Source organism: Phoenix dactylifera, chromosome 4 (assembly GCF_051530095.1).
Source record: "Phoenix dactylifera cultivar Ajwa chromosome 4, Ajwa_hap1_PhDact_Kaust_v1.1, whole genome shotgun sequence".
Lineage (NCBI taxonomy): Eukaryota > Viridiplantae > Streptophyta > Magnoliopsida > Arecales > Arecaceae > Phoenix > Phoenix dactylifera.
The window spans coordinates 34,903,554-34,924,202 of NC_143193.1; the positions used below are offsets into that span (position 1 = coordinate 34,903,554).

At 49.4% G+C, this 20,649-nt stretch overlaps 53 non-coding genes and 4 pseudogenes across 53 annotated transcripts; all 57 read right to left on the bottom strand.

The window, feature by feature from the left end:
• Positions 1-61: 61 nt before the first annotated feature.
• Positions 62-180, bottom strand: LOC148709196 (5S ribosomal RNA). Its single transcript, XR_015985528.2, has one exon. It is a non-coding gene; the product is annotated as a 5S ribosomal RNA (ribosomal RNA).
• A 246-nt stretch (positions 181-426) lies between these two features.
• On the bottom strand, positions 427-545 carry LOC148709197 (5S ribosomal RNA). The gene has a single exon (XR_015983528.2). It is a non-coding gene; the product is annotated as a 5S ribosomal RNA (ribosomal RNA).
• Positions 546-792: 247 nt separating this feature from the next.
• On the bottom strand, positions 793-911 carry LOC148709198 (5S ribosomal RNA). Its single transcript, XR_015981604.2, has one exon. It is a non-coding gene; the product is annotated as a 5S ribosomal RNA (ribosomal RNA).
• A 246-nt stretch (positions 912-1,157) lies between these two features.
• LOC148709199 (5S ribosomal RNA) lies at positions 1,158-1,276 on the bottom strand. The gene has a single exon (XR_015985947.2). It is a non-coding gene; the product is annotated as a 5S ribosomal RNA (ribosomal RNA).
• Positions 1,277-1,521: 245 nt separating this feature from the next.
• On the bottom strand, positions 1,522-1,640 carry LOC148709200 (5S ribosomal RNA; annotated as a pseudogene).
• A 247-nt stretch (positions 1,641-1,887) lies between these two features.
• LOC148709201 (5S ribosomal RNA) lies at positions 1,888-2,006 on the bottom strand. Its single transcript, XR_015985529.2, has one exon. It is a non-coding gene; the product is annotated as a 5S ribosomal RNA (ribosomal RNA).
• A 246-nt stretch (positions 2,007-2,252) lies between these two features.
• Positions 2,253-2,371, bottom strand: LOC148709202 (5S ribosomal RNA). Its single transcript, XR_015983529.2, has one exon. It is a non-coding gene; the product is annotated as a 5S ribosomal RNA (ribosomal RNA).
• A 246-nt stretch (positions 2,372-2,617) lies between these two features.
• On the bottom strand, positions 2,618-2,735 carry LOC148709203 (5S ribosomal RNA). Its single transcript, XR_015981605.2, has one exon. It is a non-coding gene; the product is annotated as a 5S ribosomal RNA (ribosomal RNA).
• Positions 2,736-2,982: 247 nt separating this feature from the next.
• On the bottom strand, positions 2,983-3,101 carry LOC148709204 (5S ribosomal RNA). The gene has a single exon (XR_015985949.1). It is a non-coding gene; the product is annotated as a 5S ribosomal RNA (ribosomal RNA).
• Positions 3,102-3,347: 246 nt separating this feature from the next.
• On the bottom strand, positions 3,348-3,466 carry LOC148709205 (5S ribosomal RNA; annotated as a pseudogene).
• Positions 3,467-3,713: 247 nt separating this feature from the next.
• Positions 3,714-3,832, bottom strand: LOC148709206 (5S ribosomal RNA). The gene has a single exon (XR_015985530.2). It is a non-coding gene; the product is annotated as a 5S ribosomal RNA (ribosomal RNA).
• A 246-nt stretch (positions 3,833-4,078) lies between these two features.
• Positions 4,079-4,197, bottom strand: LOC148709207 (5S ribosomal RNA). The gene has a single exon (XR_015983530.2). It is a non-coding gene; the product is annotated as a 5S ribosomal RNA (ribosomal RNA).
• Positions 4,198-4,443: 246 nt separating this feature from the next.
• LOC148709208 (5S ribosomal RNA) lies at positions 4,444-4,562 on the bottom strand. Its single transcript, XR_015981606.2, has one exon. It is a non-coding gene; the product is annotated as a 5S ribosomal RNA (ribosomal RNA).
• Positions 4,563-4,808: 246 nt separating this feature from the next.
• Positions 4,809-4,927, bottom strand: LOC148709209 (5S ribosomal RNA). Its single transcript, XR_015985950.2, has one exon. It is a non-coding gene; the product is annotated as a 5S ribosomal RNA (ribosomal RNA).
• A 247-nt stretch (positions 4,928-5,174) lies between these two features.
• On the bottom strand, positions 5,175-5,293 carry LOC148709210 (5S ribosomal RNA). Its single transcript, XR_015982266.2, has one exon. It is a non-coding gene; the product is annotated as a 5S ribosomal RNA (ribosomal RNA).
• Positions 5,294-5,539: 246 nt separating this feature from the next.
• LOC148709211 (5S ribosomal RNA) lies at positions 5,540-5,658 on the bottom strand. The gene has a single exon (XR_015981608.2). It is a non-coding gene; the product is annotated as a 5S ribosomal RNA (ribosomal RNA).
• A 245-nt stretch (positions 5,659-5,903) lies between these two features.
• LOC148709212 (5S ribosomal RNA) lies at positions 5,904-6,022 on the bottom strand (annotated as a pseudogene).
• Positions 6,023-6,269: 247 nt separating this feature from the next.
• LOC148709213 (5S ribosomal RNA) lies at positions 6,270-6,388 on the bottom strand. The gene has a single exon (XR_015982267.2). It is a non-coding gene; the product is annotated as a 5S ribosomal RNA (ribosomal RNA).
• A 246-nt stretch (positions 6,389-6,634) lies between these two features.
• LOC148709214 (5S ribosomal RNA) lies at positions 6,635-6,753 on the bottom strand. Its single transcript, XR_015982268.1, has one exon. It is a non-coding gene; the product is annotated as a 5S ribosomal RNA (ribosomal RNA).
• Positions 6,754-6,999: 246 nt separating this feature from the next.
• On the bottom strand, positions 7,000-7,118 carry LOC148709215 (5S ribosomal RNA). The gene has a single exon (XR_015983531.2). It is a non-coding gene; the product is annotated as a 5S ribosomal RNA (ribosomal RNA).
• Positions 7,119-7,364: 246 nt separating this feature from the next.
• LOC148709216 (5S ribosomal RNA) lies at positions 7,365-7,483 on the bottom strand. The gene has a single exon (XR_015984632.2). It is a non-coding gene; the product is annotated as a 5S ribosomal RNA (ribosomal RNA).
• Positions 7,484-7,729: 246 nt separating this feature from the next.
• Positions 7,730-7,848, bottom strand: LOC148709217 (5S ribosomal RNA). The gene has a single exon (XR_015982269.2). It is a non-coding gene; the product is annotated as a 5S ribosomal RNA (ribosomal RNA).
• A 246-nt stretch (positions 7,849-8,094) lies between these two features.
• Positions 8,095-8,213, bottom strand: LOC148709218 (5S ribosomal RNA). The gene has a single exon (XR_015982270.1). It is a non-coding gene; the product is annotated as a 5S ribosomal RNA (ribosomal RNA).
• A 246-nt stretch (positions 8,214-8,459) lies between these two features.
• Positions 8,460-8,577, bottom strand: LOC148709219 (5S ribosomal RNA). Its single transcript, XR_015981534.2, has one exon. It is a non-coding gene; the product is annotated as a 5S ribosomal RNA (ribosomal RNA).
• A 247-nt stretch (positions 8,578-8,824) lies between these two features.
• Positions 8,825-8,943, bottom strand: LOC148709220 (5S ribosomal RNA). The gene has a single exon (XR_015977764.2). It is a non-coding gene; the product is annotated as a 5S ribosomal RNA (ribosomal RNA).
• Positions 8,944-9,189: 246 nt separating this feature from the next.
• LOC148709221 (5S ribosomal RNA) lies at positions 9,190-9,308 on the bottom strand. Its single transcript, XR_015983214.2, has one exon. It is a non-coding gene; the product is annotated as a 5S ribosomal RNA (ribosomal RNA).
• Positions 9,309-9,554: 246 nt separating this feature from the next.
• Positions 9,555-9,673, bottom strand: LOC148709222 (5S ribosomal RNA). The gene has a single exon (XR_015986486.2). It is a non-coding gene; the product is annotated as a 5S ribosomal RNA (ribosomal RNA).
• Positions 9,674-9,919: 246 nt separating this feature from the next.
• LOC148709223 (5S ribosomal RNA) lies at positions 9,920-10,038 on the bottom strand. Its single transcript, XR_015982271.2, has one exon. It is a non-coding gene; the product is annotated as a 5S ribosomal RNA (ribosomal RNA).
• Positions 10,039-10,284: 246 nt separating this feature from the next.
• Positions 10,285-10,403, bottom strand: LOC148709224 (5S ribosomal RNA). Its single transcript, XR_015983532.2, has one exon. It is a non-coding gene; the product is annotated as a 5S ribosomal RNA (ribosomal RNA).
• Positions 10,404-10,650: 247 nt separating this feature from the next.
• LOC148709225 (5S ribosomal RNA) lies at positions 10,651-10,769 on the bottom strand. The gene has a single exon (XR_015981371.2). It is a non-coding gene; the product is annotated as a 5S ribosomal RNA (ribosomal RNA).
• Positions 10,770-11,015: 246 nt separating this feature from the next.
• On the bottom strand, positions 11,016-11,134 carry LOC148709226 (5S ribosomal RNA). The gene has a single exon (XR_015981774.2). It is a non-coding gene; the product is annotated as a 5S ribosomal RNA (ribosomal RNA).
• Positions 11,135-11,380: 246 nt separating this feature from the next.
• LOC148709227 (5S ribosomal RNA) lies at positions 11,381-11,499 on the bottom strand. The gene has a single exon (XR_015985952.2). It is a non-coding gene; the product is annotated as a 5S ribosomal RNA (ribosomal RNA).
• A 246-nt stretch (positions 11,500-11,745) lies between these two features.
• Positions 11,746-11,864, bottom strand: LOC148709228 (5S ribosomal RNA). Its single transcript, XR_015986487.2, has one exon. It is a non-coding gene; the product is annotated as a 5S ribosomal RNA (ribosomal RNA).
• Positions 11,865-12,110: 246 nt separating this feature from the next.
• Positions 12,111-12,229, bottom strand: LOC148709229 (5S ribosomal RNA). The gene has a single exon (XR_015982273.2). It is a non-coding gene; the product is annotated as a 5S ribosomal RNA (ribosomal RNA).
• Positions 12,230-12,475: 246 nt separating this feature from the next.
• Positions 12,476-12,594, bottom strand: LOC148709230 (5S ribosomal RNA). Its single transcript, XR_015983533.2, has one exon. It is a non-coding gene; the product is annotated as a 5S ribosomal RNA (ribosomal RNA).
• Positions 12,595-12,841: 247 nt separating this feature from the next.
• On the bottom strand, positions 12,842-12,960 carry LOC148709231 (5S ribosomal RNA). Its single transcript, XR_015984633.2, has one exon. It is a non-coding gene; the product is annotated as a 5S ribosomal RNA (ribosomal RNA).
• A 246-nt stretch (positions 12,961-13,206) lies between these two features.
• On the bottom strand, positions 13,207-13,325 carry LOC148709232 (5S ribosomal RNA). Its single transcript, XR_015982274.2, has one exon. It is a non-coding gene; the product is annotated as a 5S ribosomal RNA (ribosomal RNA).
• Positions 13,326-13,571: 246 nt separating this feature from the next.
• On the bottom strand, positions 13,572-13,690 carry LOC148709233 (5S ribosomal RNA). Its single transcript, XR_015982275.2, has one exon. It is a non-coding gene; the product is annotated as a 5S ribosomal RNA (ribosomal RNA).
• Positions 13,691-13,936: 246 nt separating this feature from the next.
• LOC148709234 (5S ribosomal RNA) lies at positions 13,937-14,055 on the bottom strand. The gene has a single exon (XR_015980536.2). It is a non-coding gene; the product is annotated as a 5S ribosomal RNA (ribosomal RNA).
• Positions 14,056-14,301: 246 nt separating this feature from the next.
• LOC148709235 (5S ribosomal RNA) lies at positions 14,302-14,420 on the bottom strand. The gene has a single exon (XR_015978899.2). It is a non-coding gene; the product is annotated as a 5S ribosomal RNA (ribosomal RNA).
• Positions 14,421-14,666: 246 nt separating this feature from the next.
• Positions 14,667-14,785, bottom strand: LOC148709236 (5S ribosomal RNA). The gene has a single exon (XR_015982276.1). It is a non-coding gene; the product is annotated as a 5S ribosomal RNA (ribosomal RNA).
• A 247-nt stretch (positions 14,786-15,032) lies between these two features.
• On the bottom strand, positions 15,033-15,151 carry LOC148709237 (5S ribosomal RNA). The gene has a single exon (XR_015986215.2). It is a non-coding gene; the product is annotated as a 5S ribosomal RNA (ribosomal RNA).
• Positions 15,152-15,397: 246 nt separating this feature from the next.
• LOC148709238 (5S ribosomal RNA) lies at positions 15,398-15,516 on the bottom strand. Its single transcript, XR_015982277.2, has one exon. It is a non-coding gene; the product is annotated as a 5S ribosomal RNA (ribosomal RNA).
• Positions 15,517-15,761: 245 nt separating this feature from the next.
• LOC148709239 (5S ribosomal RNA) lies at positions 15,762-15,880 on the bottom strand (annotated as a pseudogene).
• Positions 15,881-16,127: 247 nt separating this feature from the next.
• On the bottom strand, positions 16,128-16,246 carry LOC148709240 (5S ribosomal RNA). The gene has a single exon (XR_015984087.2). It is a non-coding gene; the product is annotated as a 5S ribosomal RNA (ribosomal RNA).
• Positions 16,247-16,492: 246 nt separating this feature from the next.
• Positions 16,493-16,611, bottom strand: LOC148709241 (5S ribosomal RNA). The gene has a single exon (XR_015985592.2). It is a non-coding gene; the product is annotated as a 5S ribosomal RNA (ribosomal RNA).
• A 246-nt stretch (positions 16,612-16,857) lies between these two features.
• Positions 16,858-16,976, bottom strand: LOC148709242 (5S ribosomal RNA). The gene has a single exon (XR_015980015.2). It is a non-coding gene; the product is annotated as a 5S ribosomal RNA (ribosomal RNA).
• A 246-nt stretch (positions 16,977-17,222) lies between these two features.
• Positions 17,223-17,341, bottom strand: LOC148709243 (5S ribosomal RNA). The gene has a single exon (XR_015983534.2). It is a non-coding gene; the product is annotated as a 5S ribosomal RNA (ribosomal RNA).
• A 247-nt stretch (positions 17,342-17,588) lies between these two features.
• On the bottom strand, positions 17,589-17,707 carry LOC148709244 (5S ribosomal RNA). The gene has a single exon (XR_015986229.2). It is a non-coding gene; the product is annotated as a 5S ribosomal RNA (ribosomal RNA).
• Positions 17,708-17,953: 246 nt separating this feature from the next.
• On the bottom strand, positions 17,954-18,072 carry LOC148709245 (5S ribosomal RNA). Its single transcript, XR_015981852.2, has one exon. It is a non-coding gene; the product is annotated as a 5S ribosomal RNA (ribosomal RNA).
• Positions 18,073-18,319: 247 nt separating this feature from the next.
• LOC149756481 (5S ribosomal RNA) lies at positions 18,320-18,438 on the bottom strand. The gene has a single exon (XR_016405163.1). It is a non-coding gene; the product is annotated as a 5S ribosomal RNA (ribosomal RNA).
• Positions 18,439-18,684: 246 nt separating this feature from the next.
• Positions 18,685-18,803, bottom strand: LOC149756482 (5S ribosomal RNA). The gene has a single exon (XR_016404341.1). It is a non-coding gene; the product is annotated as a 5S ribosomal RNA (ribosomal RNA).
• A 246-nt stretch (positions 18,804-19,049) lies between these two features.
• Positions 19,050-19,168, bottom strand: LOC149756483 (5S ribosomal RNA). The gene has a single exon (XR_016404342.1). It is a non-coding gene; the product is annotated as a 5S ribosomal RNA (ribosomal RNA).
• Positions 19,169-19,414: 246 nt separating this feature from the next.
• On the bottom strand, positions 19,415-19,533 carry LOC149756484 (5S ribosomal RNA). Its single transcript, XR_016408723.1, has one exon. It is a non-coding gene; the product is annotated as a 5S ribosomal RNA (ribosomal RNA).
• Positions 19,534-19,779: 246 nt separating this feature from the next.
• Positions 19,780-19,898, bottom strand: LOC149756485 (5S ribosomal RNA). Its single transcript, XR_016411766.1, has one exon. It is a non-coding gene; the product is annotated as a 5S ribosomal RNA (ribosomal RNA).
• A 246-nt stretch (positions 19,899-20,144) lies between these two features.
• On the bottom strand, positions 20,145-20,263 carry LOC149756486 (5S ribosomal RNA). The gene has a single exon (XR_016400934.1). It is a non-coding gene; the product is annotated as a 5S ribosomal RNA (ribosomal RNA).
• A 246-nt stretch (positions 20,264-20,509) lies between these two features.
• LOC149756487 (5S ribosomal RNA) lies at positions 20,510-20,628 on the bottom strand. Its single transcript, XR_016400944.1, has one exon. It is a non-coding gene; the product is annotated as a 5S ribosomal RNA (ribosomal RNA).
• Between the last annotated feature and the right edge of the window lie 21 nt (positions 20,629-20,649).

Here is a 20,649-nt window from a genome sequence, read left to right on the forward strand (position 1 = left end):
AAAAGCCGAAAAATTAAAAATAAATATTATCAAAAAATAAAAAAGCGGGCAAAAAATAAAAGGGGTGCAACACGAGGACTTCCCAGGGGGTCACCCATCCTAGTACTACTCTCGCCCAAGCACGCTTAACTGCGGAGTTCTGATGGGATCCGGTGCATTAGTGCTGGTATGATCGCACCCATGACATGCCCATCGAAACACCCTTTTATGACAAAGCAGCAGACCTCGACGGCCCGAGACATTCGCGCTGCCGGGGCCGTTCTGGCGTAGGATTCAACGCGCTGTTCCGCTATGCGGCATGGCACCGCGAGTCTCCGGACTCAGTTTATTTTCGGGGGAAAAAAATTATCCGAAGAGGAAAAGCCAAAAGCCGAAAAATTAAAAATAAATGTTATCAAAAAATAAAAAAGCGGGCAAAAAATAAAAGGGGTGCAACACGAGGACTTCCCAGGGGGTCACCCATCCTAGTACTACTCTCGCCCAAGCACGCTTAACTGCGGAGTTCTGATGGGATCCGGTGCATTAGTGCTGGTATGATCGCACCCATGATATGCCCTTCGAAACTCCCTTTTATGACAAAGCAGCAGACCTCGACGGCCCGAGACATTCGCGCTGCCGGGGCCGTTCTGGCGTAGGATTCAACGCGCTGGTCCCGCTATGCGGCATGGCACCGCCAGTCTCCGGACTCAGTTTATTGTCGGGGGAAAAAAATTATCCGAAGAGGAAAAGCCAAAAGCCAAAAAATTAAAAATAAATATTATCAAAAAATAAAAAAGCGGGCAAAAAATAAAAAGGGTGCAACACGAGGACTTCCCAGGGGGTCACCCATCCTAGTACTACTCTCGCCCAAGCACGCTTAACTGCGGAGTTCTGATGGGATCCGGTGCATTAGTGCTGGTATGATCGCACCCAAGGCATGCCCTTCGAAACTCCCTTTTATGACAAAGCAGCAGAACTCGACGGCCCGAGACATTCGCGCTGCCGGGGCCGTTCTGGCGTAGGATTCAACACGCTGTTCCGCTATGCGGCATGGCACCGCCAGTCTCCGGACTCAGTTTATTTTCGGGGGAAAAAAATTATCCGAAGAGGAAAAGACAAAAGCCGAAAAATAAAAAATAAATGTTATCAAAAAATAAAAAAGCGGGCAAAAAATAAAAGGGGTGCAACACGAGGACTTCCCAGGGGGTCACCCATCCTAGTACTACTCACGCCCAAGCACGCTTAACTGCAGAGTTCTGATGGGATCCGGTGCATTAGTGCTGGTATGATCGCACCCGTGACATGCCCTTCGAAACTCCCTTTTATGACAAAGCAGCAGACCTCGACGGCCCGAGACATTCGCGCTGCCGGGGCCGTTCTGGCTATGATTCAACGCGCTGTTCCGCTATGCGGCATGGCACCGCCAGTCTCCGGACTCAGTTTATTTTCGGGGGGAAAAAATTATCCGAAGAGGAAAAGCCAAAAGCCAAAAAATTAAAAATAAATATTATCAAAAAATAAAAAAGCGGGCAAAAAATAAAAAGGGTGCAACACGAGGACTTCCCAGGGGGTCACCCATCCTAGTACTTCTCTCGCCCAAGCACGCTTAACTGCGGAGTTATGATCGGATCCGGTGCATTAGTGCTGGTATGATCGCACCCATGACATGCACTTCGAAACTCCCTTTTATGGCAAAGCAGCAGACCTCGACGGCCCGAGACATTCGCGCTGCCGGGGCCGTTCTGGCGTAGAATTCAACGCGCTGGTCCCGCTATGCGGCATGGCACCGCCAGTCTCCGGACTCAGTTTATTTTCGGGGAAAAAAAATTATCCGAAGAGGAAAAGCCAAAAGCCAAAAAATTAAAAATAAATATTATCAAAAAATAAAAAAGCGGGCAAAAAATAAAAGGGGTACAACACGAGGACTTCCCAGGGGGTCACCCATCCCAGTACTACTCTCGCCCAAGCACGCTTAACTGCTGAGTTCTGATGGGATCCGGTGCATTAGTGCTGGTATGATCGCACCCATGACATGCCCATCGAAACACCCTTTTATGACAAAGCAGCAGACCTCGACGGCCCGAGACATTCGCGCTGCCGGGGCCGTTCTGGCGTAGGATTCAACGCGCTGTTCCGCTATGCGGCATGGCACCGCGAGTCTCCGGACTCAGTTTATTTTCGGGGGAAAAAAATTATCCGAAGAGGAAAAGCCAAAAGCCGAAAAATTAAAAATAAATGTTATCAAAAAATAAAAAAGCGGGCAAAAAATAAAAGGGGTGCAACACGAGGACTTCCCAGGGGGTCACCCATCCTAGTACTACTCTCGCCCAAGCACGCTTAACTGCGGAGTTCTGATGGGATCCGGTGCATTAGTGCTGGTATGATCGCACCCATGATATGCCCTTCGAAACTCCCTTTTATGACAAAGCAGCAGACCTCGACGGCCCGAGACATTCGCGCTGCCGGGGCCCTTCTGGCGTAGGATTCAACGCGCTGTTCCGCTATGCGGCATGGCACCGCGAGTCTCCGGACTCAGTTTATTTTCGAGGGAAAAAAATTATCCGAAGAGGAAAAGCCAAAAGCCGAAAAATTAAAAATAAATATTATCAAAAAATAAAAAAGCGGGCAAAAAATTAAAGGGGTGCAACACGAGGACTTCCCGGGGGTTACCCATCCTAGTACTACTCTCGCCCAAGCACGCTTAACTGCGAAGTTCTGATGGGATCCGGTGCATTAGTGCTGGTATGATCGCACCCATGATATGCCCTTCGAAACTCCCTTTTATGACAAAGCAGCAGACCTCGACCGCCCGAGACATTCGCGCTGCCGGGGCCGTTCTGGCGTAGGATTCAACGCGCTGGTCCCGCTATGCGGCATGGCACCGCCAGTCTCCGGACTCAGTTTATTGTCGGGGGAAAAAAATTATCCGAAGAGGAAAAGCCAAAAGCCAAAAAATTAAAAATAAATATTATCAAAAAATAAAAAAGCGGGCAAAAAATAAAAAGGGTGCAACACGAGGACTTCTCAGGGGGTCACCCATCCTAGTACTACTCTCGCCCAAGCACGCTTAACTGCAGAGTTCTGATGGGATCCGGTGCATTAGTGCTGGTATGATCGCACCCATGACATGCCCATCGAAACACCCTTTTATGACAAAGCAGCAGACCTCGACGGACCGAGACATTCGCGCTGCCGGGGCCGTTCTGGCGTAGGATTCAACGCGCTGTTCCGCTATGCGGCATGGCACCGCCAGTCTCCGGACTCAGTTTATTTTCGGGGGGAAAAAATTATCCGAAGAGGAAAAGCCAAAAGCCAAAAAATTAAAAATAAAAATTATCAAAAAATAAAAAAGCGGGCAAAAAATAAAAAGGGTGCAACACGAGGACTTCCGAGGGGGTCACCCATCCTAGTACTTCTCTCGCCCAAGCACGCTTAACTGCGGAGTTATGATCGGATCCGGTGCATTAGTGCTGGTATGATCGCACCCATGACATGCACTTCGAAACTCCCTTTTATGGCAAAGCAGCAGACCTCGACGGCCCGAGACATTCGCGCTGCCGGGGGCGTTCTGGCGTAGAATTCAACGCGCTGGTCCTGCTATGCGGCATGGCACCGCCAGTCTCCGGACTCAGTTTATTTTCGGAGAAAAAAAACTATCCGAAGAGGAAAAGCCAAAAGCCAAAAAATTAAAAATAAATATTATCAAAAAATAAAAAAGCGGGCAAAAAATAAAAGGGGTACAACACGAGGACTTCCCAGGGGGTCACCCATCCTAGTACTACTCTCGCCCAAGCACGCTTAACTGCTGAGTTCTGATGGGATCCGGTGCATTAGTGCTGGTATGATCGCACCCATGACATGCCCATCGAAACACCCTTTTATGACAAAGCAGCAGACCTCGACGGCCCGAGACATTCGCGCTGCCGGGGCCGTTCTGGCGTAGGATTCAACGCGCTGTTCCGCTATGCGGCATGGCACCGCGAGTCTCCGGACTCAGTTTATTTTCGGGGGAAAAAAATTATCCGAAGAGGAAAAGCCAAAAGCCGAAAAATTAAAAATAAATGTTATCAAAAAATAAAAAAGCGGGCAAAAAATAAAAGGGGTGCAACACGAGGACTTCCCAGGGGGTCACCCATCCTAGTACCACTCTCGCCCAAGCACGCTTAACTGCGGAGTTCTGATGGGATCCGGTGCATTAGTGCTGGTATGATCGCACCCATGATATGCCCTTCGAAACTCCCTTTTATGACAAAGCAGCAGACCTCGACGGCCCGAGACATTCGCGCTGCCGGGGCCGTTCTGGCGTAGGATTCAACGCGCTATTCCGCTATGCGGCATGGCACCGCGAGTCTCCGGACTCAGTTTATTTTCGAGGGAAAAAAATTATCCGAAGAGGAAAAGCCAAAAGCCGAAAAATTAAAAATAAATATTATCAAAAAATAAAAAAGCGGGCAAAAAATAAAAGGGGTGCAACACGAGGACTTCCCAGGGGGTCACCCATCCTAGTACTACTCTCGCCCAAGCACGCTTAACTGCGGAGTTCTGATGGGATCCGTTGCATTAGTGCTGGTATGATCGCACCCATGACATGCCCATCGAAACACCCTTTTATGACAAAGCAGCAGACCTCGACGGCCCGAGACATTCGCGCTGCCGGGGCCGTTCTGGCGTAGGATTCAACGCGCTGTTCCGCTATGCGGCATGGCACCGCGAGTCTCCGGACTCAGTTTATTTTCGGGGGAAAAAAATTATCCGAAGAGGAAAAGCCAAAAGCCGAAAAATTAAAAATAAATGTTATCAAAAAATAAAAAAGCGGGCAAAAAATAAAAGGGGTGCAACACGAGGACTTCCCAGGGGGTCACCCATCCTAGTACTACTCTCGCCCAAGCACGCTTAACTGCGGAGTTCTGATGGGATCCGGTGCATTAGTGCAGGTATGATCGCACCCATGATATGCCCTTCGAAACTCCCTTTTATGACAAAGCAGCAGACCTCGACGGCCCGAGACATTCGCGCTGCCGGGGCCGTTCTGGCGTAGGATTCAACGCGCTGGTCCCGCTATGCGGCATGGCACCGCCAGTCTCCGGACTCAGTTTATTGTCGGGGGAAAAAAATTATCCGAAGAGGAAAAGCCAAAAGCCAAAAAATTAAAAATAAATATTATCAAAAAATAAAAAAGCGGGCAAAAAATAAAAAGGGTGCAACACGAGGACTTCCCAGGGGGTCACCCATCCTAGTACTACTCTCGCCCAAGCACGCTTAACTGCGGAGTTCTGATGGGATCCGGTGCATTAGTGCTGGTATGATCGCACCCAAGGCATGCCCTTCGAAACTCCCTTTTATGACAAAGCAGCAGAACTCGACGGCCCGAGACATTCGCGCTGCCGGGGCCGTTCTGGCGTAGGATTCAACACGCTGTTCCGCTATGCGGCATGGCACCGCCAGTCTCCGGACTCAGTTTATTTTCGGGGGAAAAAAATTATCCGAAGAGGAAAAGACAAAAGCCGAAAAATAAAAAATAAATGTTATCAAAAAATAAAAAAGCGGGCAAAAAATAAAAGGGGTGCAACACGAGGACTTCCCAGGGGGTCACCCATCCTAGTACTACTCACGCCCAAGCACGCTTAACTGCAGAGTTCTGATGGGATCCGGTGCATTAGTGCTGGTATGATCGCACCCGTGACATGCCCTTCGAAACTCCCTTTTATGACAAAGCAGCAGACCTCGACGGCCCGAGACATTCGCGCTGCCGGGGCCGTTCTGGCTATGATTCAACGCGCTGTTCCGCTATGCGGCATGGCACCGCCAGTCTCCGGACTCAGTTTATTTTCGGGGGGAAAAAATTATCCGAAGAGGAAAAGCCAAAAGCCAAAAAATTAAAAATAAATATTATCAAAAAATAAAAAAGCGGGCAAAAAATAAAAAGGGTGCAACACGAGGACTTCCCAGGGGGTCACCCATCCTAGTACTTCTCTCGCCCAAGCACGCTTAACTGCGGAGTTATGATCGGATCCGGTGCATTAGTGCTGGTATGATCGCACCCATGACATGCACTTCGAAACTCCCTTTTATGGCAAAGCAGCAGACCTCGACGGCCCGAGACATTCGCGCTGCCGGGGCCGTTCTGGCGTAGAATTCAACGCGCTGGTCCCGCTATGCGGCATGGCACCGCCAGTCTCCGGACTCAGTTTATTTTCGGGGAAAAAAAATTATCCGAAGAGGAAAAGCCAAAAGCCAAAAAATTAAAAATAAATATTATCAAAAAATAAAAAAGCGGGCAAAAAATAAAAGGGGTACAACACGAGGACTTCCCAGGGGGTCACCCATCCCAGTACTACTCTCGCCCAAGCACGCTTAACTGCTGAGTTCTGATGGGATCCGGTGCATTAGTGCTGGTATGATCGCACCCATGACATGCCCATCGAAACACCCTTTTATGACAAAGTAGCAGACCTCGACGGCCCGAGACATTCGCGCTGCCGGGGCCGTTCTGGCGTAGGATTCAACGCGCTGTTCCGCTATGCGGCATGGCACCGCGAGTCTCCGGACTCAGTTTATTTTCGGGGGAAAAAAATTATCCGAAGAGGAAAAGCCAAAAGCCGAAAAATTAAAAATAAATGTTATCAAAAAATAAAAAAGCGGGCAAAAAATAAAAGGGGTGCAACACGAGGACTTCCCAGGGGGTCACCCATCCTAGTACTACTCTCGCCCAAGCACGCTTAACTGCGGAGTTCTGATGGGATCCGGTGCATTAGTGCTGGTATGATCGCACCCATGATATGCCCTTCGAAACTCCCTTTTATGACAAAGCAGCAGACCTCGACGGCCCGAGACATTCGCGCTGCCGGGGCCGTTCTGGCGTAGGATTCAACGCGCTATTCCGCTATGCGGCATGGCACCGCGAGTCTCCGGACTCAGTTTATTTTCGAGGGAAAAAAATTATCCGAAGAGGAAAAGCCAAAAGCCGAAAAATTAAAAATAAATATTATCAAAAAATAAAAAAGCGGGCAAAAAATAAAAAGGGTGCAACACGAGGACTTCCCAGGGGGTCACCCATCATAGTACTACTCTCGCCCAAGCACGCTTAACTGCGGAGTTCTGATGGGATCCGGTGCATTAGTGCTGGTATGATCGCACCCATGACATGCCCATCGAAACACCCTTTTATGACAAAGCAGCAGACCTCGACGGCCCGAGACATTCGCGCTGCCGGGGCCGTTCTGGCGTAGGATTCAACGCGCTGTTCCGCTATGCGGCATGGCACCGCGAGTCTCCGGACTCAGTTTATTTTCGGGGAAAAAAAATTATCCGAAGAGGAAAAGCCAAAAGCCGAAAAATTAAAAATAAATATTATCAAAAAATAAAAAAGCGGGCAAAAAATAAAAAGGGTGCAACACGAGGACTTCCCAGGGGGTCACCCATCCTAGTACTACTCTCGCCCAAGCACGCTTAACTGCGGAGTTCTGATGGGATCCGGTGCATTAGTGCTGGTATGATCGCACCCATGACATGCCCATCGAAACACCCTTTTATGACAAAGCAGCAGACCTCGACGGCCCGAGACATTCGCGCTGCCGGGGCCGTTCTGGCGTAGGATTCAACGCGCTGTTCCGCTATGCGGCATGGCACCACGAGTCTCCGGACTCAGTTTATTTTCGGGGGAAAAAAATTATCCGAAGAGGAAAAGCCAAAAGCCAAAAAATTAAAAATAAATATTATCAAAAAATAAAAAAGTGGGCAAAAAATAAAAAGGGTGCAACACGAGGACTTCCCAGGGGGTCACCCATCCTAGTACTACTCTCGCCCAAGCACGCTTAACTGCGGAGTTCTGATGGGATCCGGTGCATTAGTGCTGGTATGATCGCACCCATGACATGCCCATCGAAACACCCTTTTATGACAAAGCAGCAGACCTCGACGGCCCGAGACATTCGCGCTGCCGGGGCCGTTCTGGCGTAGGATTCAACGCGCTGTTCCGCTATGCGGCATGGCACCGCGAGTCTCCGGACTCAGTTTATTTTCGGGGGAAAAAAATTATCCGAAGAGGAAAAGCCAAAAGCCGAAAAATTAAAAATAAATGTTATCAAAAAATAAAAAAGCGGGCAAAAAATAAAAGGGGTGCAACACGAGGACTTCCCAGGGGGTCACCCATCCTAGTACTACTCTCGCCCAAGCACGCTTAACTGCGGAGTTCTGATGGGATCCGGTGCATTAGTGCTGGTATGATCGCACCCATGATATGCCCTTCGAAACTCCCTTTTATGACAAAGCAGCAGACCTCGACGGCCCGAGACATTCGCGCTGCCGGGGCCCTTCTGGCGTAGGATTCAACGCGCTGTTCCGCTATGCGGCATGGCACCGCGAGTCTCCGGACTCAGTTTATTTTCGAGGGAAAAAAATTATCCGAAGAGGAAAAGCCAAAAGCCGAAAAATTAAAAATAAATATTATCAAAAAATAAAAAAGCGGGCAAAAAATTAAAGGGGTGCAACACGAGGACTTCCCGGGGGTCACCCATCCTAGTACTACTCTCGCCCAAGCACGCTTAACTGCGAAGTTCTGATGGGATCCGGTGCATTAGTGCTGGTATGATCGCACCCATGATATGCCCTTCGAAACTCCCTTTTATGACAAAGCAGCAGACCTCGACCGCCCGAGACATTCGCGCTGCCGGGGCCGTTCTGGCGTAGGATTCAACGCGCTGGTCCCGCTATGCGGCATGGCACCGCCAGTCTCCGGACTCAGTTTATTGTCGGGGGAAAAAAATTATCCGAAGAGGAAAAGCCAAAAGCCAAAAAATTAAAAATAAATATTATCAAAAAATAAAAAAGCGGGCAAAAAATAAAAAGGGTGCAACACGAGGACTTCTCAGGGGGTCACCCATCCTAGTACTACTCTCGCCCAAGCACGCTTAACTGCAGAGTTCTGATGGGATCCGGTGCATTAGTGCTGGTATGATCGCACCCATGACATGCCCATCGAAACACCCTTTTATGACAAAGCAGCAGACCTCGACGGACCGAGACATTCGCGCTGCCGGGGCCGTTCTGGCGTAGGATTCAACGCGCTGTTCCGCTATGCGGCATGGCACCGCCAGTCTCCGGACTCAGTTTATTTTCGGGGGGAAAAAATTATCCGAAGAGGAAAAGCCAAAAGCCGAAAAATTAAAAATAAATGTTATCAAAAAATAAAAAAGCGGGCAAAAAATAAAAAGGGTGCAACACGAGGACTTCCCAGGGGGTCACCCATCCTAGTACTTCTCTCGCCCAAGCACGCTTAACTGCGGAGTTATGATGGGATCCGGTGCATTAGTGCTGGTATGATCGCAGCCATGACATGCCCTTCGAAACTCCCTTTTATGACAAAGCAGCAGACCGCGACGGCCCGAGACATTCGCGCTGCCGGGGCCGTTCTGGCGTAGGATTCAACGCGCTGTTCCGCTATGCGGCATGGCACCGCCAGTCTCCGGACTCAGTTTATTGTCGGAGGAAAAAAATTATCCGAAGAGGAAAAGCCAAAAGCCGAAAAATTAAAAATAAATATTATCAAAAAATAAAAAAGCGGGCAAAAAATAAAAAGGGTGCAACACGAGGACTTCCCAGGGGGTCACCCATCCTAGTACTACTCTCGCCCAAGCACGCTTAACTGCGGAGTTCTGATGGGATCCGGTGCATTAGTGCTGGTATGATCGCACCCAAGACATGCCCTTCGAAACTCCCTTTTAATACAAAGCAGCGGACCTCGACGGCCCGAGACATTCGCGCTGCCGGAGCCGTTCTGGCGTATGGTTCAACGCGCTGTTCCGCTATGCGGCATGGCACCGCCAGTCTCCGGACTCAGTTTATTTTCGGGGGGAAAAAATTATCCGAAGAGGAAAAGCCAAAAGCCAAAAAATTAAAAATAAATATTATCAAAAAATAAAAAAGCGGGCAAAAAATAAAAGGGGTGCAACACGAGGACTTCCGAGGGGGTCACCCATCCTAGTACTACTCTCGCCCAAGCACGCTTAACTGCGGAGTTCTGATGGGATCCGGTGCATTAGTGCTGGTATGATCGCACCCATGACATGCCCATCGAAACACCCTTTTATGACATAGCAGCAGACCTCGACGGCCCGAGACATTCGCGCTGCCGGGGCCGTTCTGGCGTAGGATTCAACGCGCTGTTCCGCTATGCGGCATGGCACCGCGAGTCTCCGGACTCAGTTTATTTTCGGGGGAAAAAAATTATCCGAAGAGGAAAAGCCAAAAGCCGAAAAATTAAAAATAAATGTTATCAAAAAATAAAAAAGCGGGCAAAAAATAAAAGGGGTGCAACACGAGGACTTCCCAGGGGGTCACCCATCCTAGTACTACTCTCGCCCAAGCACGCTTAACTGCGGAGTTCTGATGGGATCCGGTGCATTAGTGCTGGTATGATCGCACCCATGATATGCCCTTCGAAACTCCCTTTTATGACAAAGCAGCAGACCTCGACGGCCCGAGACATTCGCGCTGCCGGGGCCGTTCTGGCGTAGGATTCAACGCGCTGGTCCCGCTATGCGGCATGGCACCGCCAGTCTCCGGACTCAGTTTATTGTCGGGGGAAAAAAATTATCCGAAGAGGAAAAGCCAAAAGCCAAAAAATTAAAAATAAATATTATCAAAAAATAAAAAAGCGGGCAAAAAATAAAAAGGGTGCAACACGAGGACTTCCCAGGGGGTCACCCATCCTAGTACTACTCTCGCCCAAGCACGCTTAACTGCGGAGTTCTGATGGGATCCGGTGCATTAGTGCTGGTATGATCGCACCCATGACATGCCCATCGAATCACCCTTTTATGACAAAGCAGTAGACCTCGACGGCCCGAGACATTCGCGCTGCCGGGGCCGTTCTGGCGTAGGATTCAACGCGCTGTTCCGCTATGCGGCATCGCACCGCGAGTCTCCGGACTCAGTTTATTTTCGGAGGAAAAAAATTATCCGAAGAGGAAAAGCCAAAAGCCGAAAAATTAAAAATAAATGTTATCAAAAAATAAAAAAGCGGGCAAAAAATAAAAGGGGTGCAACACGAGGACTTCCCAGGGGGTCACCCATCCTAGTACTACTCTCGCCCAAGCACGCTTAACTGCGAAGTTCTGATGGGATCCGGTGCATTAGTGCTGGTATGATCGCACCCATGATATGCCCTTCGAAACTCCCTTTTATGACAAAGCAGCAGACCTCGACGGCCCGAGACATTCGCGCTGCCGGGGCCGTTCTGGCGTAGGATTCAACGCGCTGGTCCCGCTATGCGGCATGGCACCGCCAGTCTCCGGACTCAGTTTATTGTCGGGGAAAAAAAATTATCCGAAGAGGAAAAGCCAAAAGCCAAAAAATTAAAAATAAATTTATCAAAAAATAAAAAAGCGGGCAAAAAATAAAAAGGGTGCAACACGAAGACTTTCCAGGGGGTCACCCATCCTAGTACTACTCTCGCCCAAGCACGCTTAACTGCGGAGTTCTGATGGGATCCGGTGCATTAGTGCTGGTATGATCGCACCCAAGACATGCCCTTCGAAACTCCCTTTTATGACAAAGCAGCAGACCTCGACGGCCCGAGACATTCGCGCTGCCGGGGCCGTTCTGGCGTAGGATTCAACGCGCTGTTCCGCTATGTGGCATGGCACCGCCAGTCTCCGGACTCAGTTTATTTTCGGGGGAAAAAAATTATCCGAAGAGGAAAAGACAAAAGCCGAAAAATAAAAAATAAATGTTATCAAAAAATAAAAAAGCGGGCAAAAAATAAAAGGGGTGCAACACGAGGACTTCCCATGGGGTCACCCATCCTAGTACTACTCTCGCCCAAGCACGCTTAACTGCAGAGTTCTCATGGGATCCGGTGCATTAGTGCTGGTATGATCGCACCCATGACATGCCCTTCGAAACTCCCTTTTATGACAAAGCAGCAGACCTCGACGGCCCGAGACATTCGCGCTGCCGGGGCCGTTCTGGCGTATGATTCAACGCGCTGTTCCGCTATGCGGCATGGCACCGCCAGTCTCCGGACTCAGTTTATTTTCGGGGGGAAAAAATTATCCGAAGAGGAAAAGCCAAAAGCCAAAAAATTAAAAATAAATATTATCAAAAAATAAAAAAGCGGGCAAAAAATAAAAAGGGTGCAACACGAGGACTTCCCAGGGGGTCACCCATCCTAGTACTTCTCTCGCCCAAGCACGCTTAACTGCGGAGTTATGATGGGATCCGGTGCATTAGTGCTGGTATGATCGCAGCCATGACATGCCCTTCGAAACTCCCTTTTATGACAAAGCAGCAGACCGCGACGGCCCGAGACATTCGCGTTGCCGGGGCCGTTCTGGCGTAGGATTCAACGCGCTGTTCCGCTATGCGGCATGGCACCGCGAGTCTCCGGACTCAGTTTATTTTCGGAGGAAAAAAATTATCCGAAGAGGAAAAGCCAAAAGCCGAAAAATTAAAAATAAATGTTATCAAAAAATAAAAAAGCGGGCAAAAAATAAAAGGGGTGCAACACGAGGACTTCCCAGGGGGTCACCCATCCTAGTACTACTCTCGCCCAAGCACGCTTAACTGCGAAGTTCTGATGGGATCCGGTGCATTAGTGTTGGTATGATCGCACCCATGATATGCCCTTCGAAACTCCCTTTTATGACAAAGCAGCAGACCTCGACGGCCCGAGACATTCGCGCTGCCGGGGCCGTTCTGGCGTACGATTCAACGCGCTGGTCCCGCTATGCGGCATGGCACCGCCAGTCTCCGGACTCAGTTTATTGTCGGGGGAAAAAAATTATCCGAAGAGGAAAAGCCAAAAGCCAAAAAATTAAAAATAAATATTATCAAAAAATAAAAAAGCGGGCAAAAAATAAAAAGGGTGCAACACGAGGACTTCCCAGGGGGTCACCCATCCTAGTACTACTCTCGCCCAAGCACGCTTAACTGCGGAGTTCTGATGGGATCCGGTGCATTAGTGCTGGTATGATCGCACCCAAGACATGCCCTTCGAAACTCCCTTTTATGACAAAGCAGCAGACCTCGACGGCCCGAGACATTCGCGCTGCCGGGGCCGTTCTGGCGTAGGATTCAACGTGCTGTTCCGCTATGCGGCATGGCACCGCCAGTCTCCGGACTCAGTTTATTTTCGGGGGAAAAAAATTATCCGAAGAGGAAAAGACAAAAGCCGAAAAATAAAAAATAAATGTTATCAAAAAATAAAAAAGCGGGCAAAAAATAAAAGGGGTGCAACACGAGGACTTCCCATGGGGTCACCCATCCTAGTACTACTCTCGCCCAAGCACGCTTAACTGCAGAGTTCTCATGGGATCCGGTGCATTAGTGCTGGTATGATCGCACCCATGACATGCCCTTCGAAACTCCCTTTTATGACAAAGCAGCAGACCTCGACGGCCCGAGACATTCGCGCTGCCGGGGCCGTTCTGGCGTATGATTCAACGCGCTGTTCCGCTATGCGGCATGGCACCGCCAGTCTCCGGACTCAGTTTATTTTCGGGGGGAAAAAATTATCCGAAGAGGAAAAGCCAAAAGCCAAAAAATTAAAAATAAATATTATCAAAAAATAAAAAAGCGGGCAAAAAATAAAAAGGGTGCAACACGAGGACTTCCCAGGGGGTCACCCATCCTAGTACTTCTCTCGCCCAAGCACGCTTAACTGCGGAGTTATGATGGGATCCGGTGCATTAGTGCTGGTATGATCGCAGCCATGACATGCCCTTCGAAACTCCCTTTTATGACAAAGCAGCAGACCGCGACGGCCCGAGACATTCGCGCTGCCGGGGCCGTTCTGGCGTAGGATTCAACGCGCTGTTCCGCTATGCGGCATGGCACCGCCAGTCTCCGGACTCAGTTTATTGTCGGAGGAAAAAAATTATCCGAAGAGGAAAAGCCAAAAGCCGAAAAATTAAAAATAAATATTATCAAAAAATAAAAAAGCGGGCAAAAAATAAAAAGGGTGCAACACGAGGACTTCCCAGGGGGTCACCCATCCTAGTACTACTCTCGCCCAAGCACGCTTAACTGCGGAGTTCTGATGGGATCCGGTGCATTAGTGCTGGTATGATCGCACCCAAGACATGCCCTTCGAAACTCCCTTTTAATACAAAGCAGCGGACCTCGACGGCCCGAGACATTCGCGCTGCCGGAGCCGTTCTGGCGTATGGTTCAACGCGCTGTTCCGCTATGCGGCATGGCACCGCCAGTCTCCGGACTCAGTTTATTTTCGGGGGGAAAAAATTATCCGAAGAGGAAAAGCCAAAAGCCAAAAAATTAAAAATAAATATTATCAAAAAATAAAAAAGCGGGCAAAAAATAAAAGGGGTGCAACACGAGGACTTCCCAGGGGGTCACCCATCCTAGTACTACTCTCGCCCAAGCACGCTTAACTGCGGAGTTCTGATGGGATCCGGTGCATTAGTGCTGGTATGATCGCACCCATGACATGCCCATCGAAACACCCTTTTATGACATAGCAGCAGACCTCGACGGCCCGAGACATTCGCGCTGCCGGGGCCGTTCTGGCGTAGGATTCAACGCGCTGTTCCGCTATGCGGCATGGCACCGCGAGTCTCCGGACTCAGTTTATTTTCGGGGGAAAAAAATTATCCGAAGAGGAAAAGCCAAAAGCCGAAAAATTAAAAATAAATGTTATCAAAAAATAAAAAAGCGGGCAAAAAATAAAAGGGGTGCAACACGAGGACTTCCCAGGGGGTCACCCATCCTAGTACTACTCTCGCCCAAGCACGCTTAACTGCGGAGTTCTGATGGGATCCGGTGCATTAGTGCTGGTATGATCGCACCCATGATATGCCCTTCGAAACTCCCTTTTATGACAAAGCAGCAGACCTCGACGGCCCGAGACATTCGCGCTGCCGGGGCCGTTCTGGCGTAGGATTCAACGCGCTGGTCCCGCTATGCGGCATGGCACCGCCAGTCTCCGGACTCAGTTTATTGTCGGGGGAAAAAAATTATCCGAAGAGGAAAAGCCAAAAGCCAAAAAATTAAAAATAAATATTATCAAAAAATAAAAAAGCGGGCAAAAAATAAAAAGGGTGCAACACGAGGACTTCCCAGGGGGTCACCCATCCTAGTACTACTCTCGCCCAAGCACGCTTAACTGCGGAGTTCTGATGGGATCCGGTGCATTAGTGCTGGTATGATCGCACCCAAGGCATGCCCTTCGAAACTCCCTTTTATGACAAAGCAGCAGAACTCGACGGCCCGAGACATTCGCGCTGCCGGGGCCGTTCTGGCGTAGGATTCAACACGCTGTTCCGCTATGCGGCATGGCACCGCCAGTCTCCGGACTCAGTTTATTTTCGGGGAAAAAAAATTATCCGAAGAGGAAAAGACAAAAGCCGAAAAATAAAAAATAAATGTTATCAAAAAATAAAAAAGCGGGCAAAAAATAAAAGGGGTGCAACACGAGGACTTCCCAGGGGGTCACCCATCCTAGTACTACTCACGCCCAAGCACGCTTAACTGCAGAGTTCTGATGGGATCCGGTGCATTAGTGCTGGTATGATCGCACCCGTGACATGCCCTTCGAAACTCCCTTTTATGACAAAGCAGCAGACCTCGACGGCCCGAGACATTCGCGCTGCCGGGGCCGTTCTGGCTATGATTCAACGCGCTGTTCCGCTATGCGGCATGGCACCGCCAGTCTCCGGACTCAGTTTATTTTCGGGGGGAAAAAATTATCCGAAGAGGAAAAGCCAAAAGCCAAAAAATTAAAAATAAATATTATCAAAAAATAAAAAAGCGGGCAAAAAATAAAAAGGGTGCAACACGAGGACTTCCCAGGGGGTCACCCATCCTAGTACTTCTCTCGCCCAAGCACGCTTAACTGCGGAGTTATGATCGGATCCGGTGCATTAGTGCTGGTATGATCGCACCCATGACATGCACTTCGAAACTCCCTTTTATGGCAAAGCAGCAGACCTCGACGGCCCGAGACATTCGCGCTGCCGGGGCCGTTCTGGCGTAGAATTCAACGCGCTGGTCCCGCTATGCGGCATGGCACCGCCAGTCTCCGGACTCAGTTTATTTTCGGGGAAAAAAAATTATCCGAAGAGGAAAAGCCAAAAGCCAAAAAATTAAAAATAAATATTATCAAAAAATAAAAAAGCGGGCAAAAAATAAAAGGGGTACAACACGAGGACTTCCCAGGGGGTCACCCATCCCAGTACTACTCTCGCCCAAGCACGCTTAACTGCTGAGTTCTGATGGGATCCGGTGCATTAGTGCTGGTATGATCGCACCCATGACATGCCCATCGAAACACCCTTTTATGACAAAGCAGCAGACCTCGACGGCCCGAGACATTCGCGCTGCCGGGGCCGTTCTGGCGTAGGATTCAACGCGCTGTTCCGCTATGCGGCATGGCACCGCGAGTCTCCGGACTCAGTTTATTTTCGGGGGAAAAAAATTATCCGAAGAGGAAAAGCCAAAAGCCGAAAAATTAAAAATAAATGTTATCAAAAAATAAAAAAGCGGGCAAAAAATAAAAGGGGTGCAACACGAGGACTTCCCAGGGGGTCACCCATCCTAGTACTACTCTCGCCCAAGCACGCTTAACTGCGGAGTTCTGATGGGATCCGGTGCATTAGTGCTGGTATGATCGCACCCATGATATGCCCTTCGAAACTCCCTTTTATGACAAAGCAGCAGACCTCGACGGCCCGAGACATTCGCGCTGCCGGGGCCGTTCTGGCGTAGGATTCAACGCGCTATTCCGCTATGCGGCATGGCACCGCGAGTCTCCGGACTCAGTTTATTTTCGAGGGAAAAAAATTATCCGAAGAGGAAAAGCCAAAAGCCGAAAAATTAAAAATAAATATTATCAAAAAATAAAAAAGCGGGCAAAAAATAAAAAGGGTGCAACACGAGGACTTCCCAGGGGGTCACCCATCATAGTACTACTCTCGCCCAAGCACGCTTAACTGCGGAGTTCTGATGGGATCCGGTGCATTAGTGCTGGTATGATCGCACCCATGACATGCCCATCGAAACACCCTTTTATGACAAAGCAGCAGACCTCGACGGCCCGAGACATTCGCGCTGCCGGGGCCGTTCTGGCGTAGGATTCAACGCGCTGTTCCGCTATGCGGCATGGCACCGCGAGTCTCCGGACTCAGTTTATTTTCGGAGGAAAAAAATTATCCGAAGAGGAAAAGCCAAAAGCCGAAAAATTAAAAATAAATGTTATCAAAAAATAAAAAAGCGGGCAAAAAATAAAAGGGGTGCAACACGAGGACTTCCCAGGGGGTCACCCATCCTAGTACTACTCTCGCCCAAGCACGCTTAACTGCGAAGTTCTGATGGGATCCGGTGCATTAGTGTTGGTATGATCGCACCCATGATATGCCCTTCGAAACTCCCTTTTATGACAAAGCAGCAGACCTCGACGGCCCGAGACATTCGCGCTGCCGGGGCCGTTCTGGCGTACGATTCAACGCGCTGGTCCCGCTATGCGGCATGGCACCGCCAGTCTCCGGACTCAGTTTATTGTCGGGGGAAAAAAATTATCCGAAGAGGAAAAGCCAAAAGCCAAAAAATTAAAAATAAATATTATCAAAAAATAAAAAAGCGGGCAAAAAATAAAAAGGGTGCAACACGAGGACTTCCCAGGGGGTCACCCATCCTAGTACTACTCTCGCCCAAGCACGCTTAACTGCGGAGTTCTGATGGGATCCGGTGCATTAGTGCTGGTATGATCGCACCCATGACATGCCCATCGAATCACCCTTTTATGACAAAGCAGTAGACCTCGACGGCCCGAGACATTCGCGCTGCCGGGGCCGTTCTGGCGTAGGATTCAACGCGCTGTTCCGCTATGCGGCATCGCACCGCGAGTCTCCGGACTCAGTTTATTTTCGGAGGAAAAAAATTATCCGAAGAGGAAAAGCCAAAAGCCGAAAAATTAAAAATAAATGTTATCAAAAAATAAAAAAGCGGGCAAAAAATAAAAGGGGTGCAACACGAGGACTTCCCAGGGGGTCACCCATCCTAGTACTACTCTCGCCCAAGCACGCTTAACTGCGAAGTTCTGATGGGATCCGGTGCATTAGTGCTGGTATGATCGCACCCATGATATGCCCTTCGAAACTCCCTTTTATGACAAAGCAGCAGACCTCGACGGCCCGAGACATTCGCGCTGCCGGGGCCGTTCTGGCGTAGGATTCAACGCGCTGGTCCCGCTATGCGGCATGGCACCGCCAGTCTCCGGACTCAGTTTATTGTCGGGGAAAAAAAATTATCCGAAGAGGAAAAGCCAAAAGCCAAAAAATTAAAAATAAATATTATCAAAAAATAAAAAAGCGGGCAAAAAATAAAAAGGGTGCAACACGAAGACTTTCCAGGGGGTCACCCATCCTAGTACTACTCTCGCCCAAGCACGCTTAACTGCGGAGTTCTGATGGGATCCGGTGCATTAGTGCTGGTATGATCGCACCCAAGACATGCCCTTCGAAACTCCCTTTTATGACAAAGCAGCAGACCTCGACGGCCCGAGACATTCGCGCTGCCGGGGCCGTTCTGGCGTAGGATTCAACGCGCTGTTCCGCTATGCGGCATGGCACCGCCAGTCTCCGGACTCAGTTTATTTTCGGGGGAAAAAAATTATCCGAAGAGGAAAAGACAAAAGCCGAAAAATAAAAAATAAATGTTATCAAAAAATAAAAAAGCGGGCAAAAAATAAAAGGGGTGCAACACGAGGACTTCCCATGGGGTCACCCATCCTAGTACTACTCTCGCCCAAGCACGCTTAACTGCAGAGTTCTCATGGGATCCGGTGCATTAGTGCTGGTATGATCGCACCCATGACATGCCCTTCGAAACTCCCTTTTATGACAAAGCAGCAGACCTCGACGGCCCGAGACATTCGCGCTGCCGGGGCCGTTCTGGCGTATGATTCAACGCGCTGTTCCGCTATGCGGCATGGCACCGCCAGTCTCCGGACTCAGTTTATTTTCGGGGGAAAAAAATTATCCGAAGAGGAAAAGACAAAAGCCGAAAAATAAAAAATAAATGTTATCAAAAAATAAAAAAGCGGGCAAAAAATAAAAGGGGTGCAACACGAGGACTTCCCATGGGGTCACCCATCCTAGTACTACTCTCGCCCAAGCACGCTTAACTGCAGAGTTCTCATGGGATCCGGTGCATTAGTGCTGGTATGATCGCACCCATGACATGCCCTTCGAAACTCCCTTTTATGACAAAGCAGCAGACCTCGACGGCCCGAGACATTCGCGCTGCCGGGGCCGTTCTGGCGTATGATTCAACGCGCTGTTCCGCTATGCGGCATGGCACCGCCAGTCTCCGGACTCAGTTTATTTTCGGGGGGAAAAAATTATCCGAAGAGGAAAAGCCAAAAGCCAAAAAATTAAAAATAAATATTATCAAAAAATAAAAAAGCGGGCAAAAAATAAAAAGGGTGCAACACGAGGACTTCCCAGGGGGTCACCCATCCTAGTACTTCTCTCGCCCAAGCACGCTTAACTGCGGAGTTATGATGGGATCCGGTGCATTAGTGCTGGTATGATCGCAGCCATGACATGCCCTTCGAAACTCCCTTTTATGACAAAGCAGCAGACCGCGACGGCCCGAGACATTCGCGCTGCCGGGGCCGTTCTGGCGTAGGATTCAACGCGCTGTTCCGCTATGCGGCATGGCACCGCCAGTCTCCGGACTCAGTTTATTGTCGGAGGAAAAAAATTATCCGAAGAGGAAAAGCCAAAAGCCGAAAAATTAAAAATAAATATTATCAAAAAATAAAAAAGCGGGCAAAAAATAAAAAGGGTGCAACACGAGGACTTCCCAGGGGGTCACCCATCCTAGTACTACTCTCGCCCAAGCACGCTTAACTGCGGAGTTCTGATGGGATCCGGTGCATTAGTGCTGGTATGATCGCACCCAAGACATGCCCTTCGAAACTCCCTTTTAATACAAAGCAGCGGACCTCGACGGCCCGAGACATTCGCGCTGCCGGAGCCGTTCTGGCGTATGGTTCAACGCGCTGTTCCGCTATGCGGCATGGCACCGCCAGTCTCCGGACTCAGTTTATTTTCGGGGGGAAAAAATTATCCGAAGAGGAAAAGCCAAAAGCCAAAAAATTAAAAATAAATATTATCAAAAAATAAAAAAGCGGGCAAAAAATAAAAGGGGTGCAACACGAGGACTTCCCAGGGGGTCACCCATCCTAGTACTACTCTCGCCCAAGCACGCTTAACTGCGGAGTTCTGATGGGATCCGGTGCATTAGTGCTGGTATGATCGCACCCATGACATGCCCATCGAAACACCCTTTTATGACATAGCAGCAGACCTCGACGGCCCGAGACATTCGCGCTGCCGGGGCCGTTCTGGCGTAGGATTCAACGCGCTGTTCCGCTATGCGGCATGGCACCGCGAGTCTCCGGACTCAGTTTATTTTCGGGGGAAAAAAATTATCCGAAGAGGAAAAGCCAAAAGCCGAAAAATTAAAAATAAATGTTATCAAAAAATAAAAAAGCGGGCAAAAAATAAAAGGGGTGCAACACGAGGACTTCCCAGGGGGTCACCCATCCTAGTACTACTCTCGCCCAAGCACGCTTAACTGCGGAGTTCTGATGGGATCCGGTGCATTAGTGCTGGTATGATCGCACCCATGATATGCCCTTCGAAACTC